Source organism: Rhea americana, unplaced genomic scaffold (genome assembly GCF_003343005.1).
Source record: "Rhea americana isolate MKP2758 unplaced genomic scaffold, rheAme1 scaffold_4, whole genome shotgun sequence".
Lineage (NCBI taxonomy): Eukaryota > Metazoa > Chordata > Aves > Rheiformes > Rheidae > Rhea > Rhea americana.
In genome coordinates, this window is record NW_028186534.1 from 12,843,639 (window position 1) to 12,846,242 (window position 2,604).

Below are 2,604 nucleotides of genomic sequence, written 5' to 3' on the forward strand. Positions count from 1 at the left end.
CAGCTGAAAGGCAGCCAAATCTGCTTCTCGGCGGCTTTGCTGCACTCTGTATTCATGTGTTTGGCATGAGTAACTCGGCATTGAGGTAATTCATTAACGCCGAACCACAAATGTGTTTATGGGAGTCTTGAAATAGTTGGTAGAAGTGTAAGACTTTCCTTCCTAAAAGCCCGAGCCCTCGCCGTGACGAGACGCGAACGTCAAAGCCGCCGCGGCAGCCGCGAGCTGCGCGGGCAGCGGCTCGGCCCGGAGCGCGCACGGCCCCGTTCCCCGCTCCCGGCGCCGGCCGTTCCCACCTGACCTCTCCCACCACGTTTCGAAGAGCCTGGACTAAAGGCAGCCGCTTGGAGGCGTCCCCAGAGAGGGGGGGTTGGCTCCGGGCCCGGCGGCRTTCGCGCCGTGCCCGCGGGCAGGGACCGCGCCGCCGTCACCGCCGGGAGCCTCCCTCGCGCCTCCGTCCCCGGCCGCCCGCCCGCCCTGGCCTCGCAGGGAAGCGCCTTCCTTCGGGAAGCCCCTGCTCGAGGAGCGGCGGCGGCGCGGCCAGGGCGATGCATCGCCCCCCGCCGCCCCCCGGCCCGGCTCCCGGCGGCCCCCTCCTGCCCCGAAGCGGCTGCGTCTCCGCGGCGCGCGGGAGCAGCTCCTGGGCCCCGCCTGCTCGCACGGCTGCAAACGCCCGCACGGCTCGGCTCGCTCGCCCTCCAGGTGTGGCCTGAATTACAATTATTAGCTGCATTTAACAGCAGATCTCTTCCAGGGAGATGCCTCTTCCATCCAATCTAACTCGCTGGGAAACGCCACGTCACTAGGCAACCGGATAGTCGTTAATTTATTAGCGGTGCAAATGCACCTAGAAGCGATGCCCGTCCGCAGGAACGGGTGAGGGAAGCCGCAGGAGCAGCTGCGGAAAGGTGCCGCCGGGCGCGCCGAGCCCCAGCGCGGGCTCCGGCCCCCTGCCGAACGCAGCTGCTCCGCTTCGAGCCCCCTCTGCGAGAGGAGGGTTTAAAAAGCTCGTTGCGGGCCGCGGTCCAGCGCTGCGCGACTGCTGCGCCCACCCGGGGCCGCCCCACCTGCCGCCTCCGCGGGTGCGGGTTTGGGAGAGGGGGCAGACGTGCACCCCGCGGGTTTGCTCGTGCAGCGCCGAGCGCAGCTGGGCGAGCCCAAGCAGCCGTGGGGCCGGGGCGGCCGCGCTCTGCCCTGCTCCCCGCTCCGCGCGGACACCCCCCCCCCAACCTCCGCTCGCCCCCCGCAGCTCCGGGCGCCCGCGGCCGGCGCAGGTGGCGCCGGGTCTGTCTTTAGGCCGGGGGCGGCCGCGGCGGCTCGGCGGGCTCCGGCGAAGCGGGAGGCGCAGGCGAGGCGGGGGGAGGGAGCGAGGCCTTTGTGCTCGCCGGAGCGGAGGCGCAGGGCCGCCGGCCCCGCCAGGCTTCCTCTCCCAGGGGTGGTGCCGGGGCTCCGCGGCGCGGGCCGCTAGCAAGGGGATCCGGCGCCRCGAGCCCRACCAAACTGCAGGGAAAAGAGGGRAAAAAAAAGGGGGGGGGCTGGAGGCAGCAGCGGGCGCAGCTGCAGCTGGGGTGTCTCGAGCAGCTGCCCGGACTGACAGCCCCAAAGCACCCGCTCTCCCCAGCGGGTCCCTGTACCACCCTTCACCCAGCGCTGGGAGCTGCGGGGCCTGCGGTGGGGGCGGGCGCGCGGCAGCTCCCCAGCACCCACCTGGCTGCTCTCGGGATGGGAGCAAGGAGCAAAAGCAGCGGGTGCAGGAGGGAGCAGCTCGGGGCTCGCTCGGCTGCAGTGAGCGGCTGCGCTGCAGCGCGGCGGCGCTCTGGGCCGGCTGCGCGCCGGAGCGGCCCGGCCCGGAGCAGAGAGGAGATGCCTTGAAACCGTACGGCGTCTCCCACGGACTGGTGCTGATTTGCTCTTGCAAAATGTTAAGAAGAGACTGCAGGAACATGAAGGAAATCTAGCCTGAAACTTCTGTCGCTCCTGGCTAGGGACTGAAGAATAAGCGAGACAATTTTTTTTTTTTCTTTTTTAAGGCCCTTGTTTTGTTTAGGGTTAACTACAGATCGGCTCTTTCAAATCACTTCCAGACACACAGAAACCGTGGCATGCAATACCCCACCGCTGCAAGGAGGCTGGGAGCAGGGCTCTTGCACAACCCCGTGCCCCAAGTCTTCCGAAGGCAGGGTCTCGGCTTTCAGGCTGGGGTCTGGGGCACGTCTGCAGCCGGGGGGGCTGCRGGCAGATGCAGGGAGCCGGGAAACCTTTCATGTGTGAACCAGGTAGCCTGGGTGCTGCCAAGAAGCAGAGGCAAGGGCGCACAAGCGGGTCTCCTTGCTTGCAAGCTGGTCCAGCAGCGTTCATGAGCGAGCCGAGGGCAGGGAGGACCTAGCCTGACTTCGGGCACATCACGGGCCGCTCCGCAAATCTCCGCTGGCCTGCAGCCGAGCGAGCGGAGGAGCGACCCGGCGGAGGGCACAAGGGCGCTTGTCCGCGGCTGCTGCCGAGGCCGCGCGCCGCGTGCCCGCCGCCGTGCCCAGCCGCGCAGCCGGCGCGTGCGGCAAAGGCACGGCTGGGCCAGGCGCAGCCCGGAGGGCAGGTCTGAGCTGC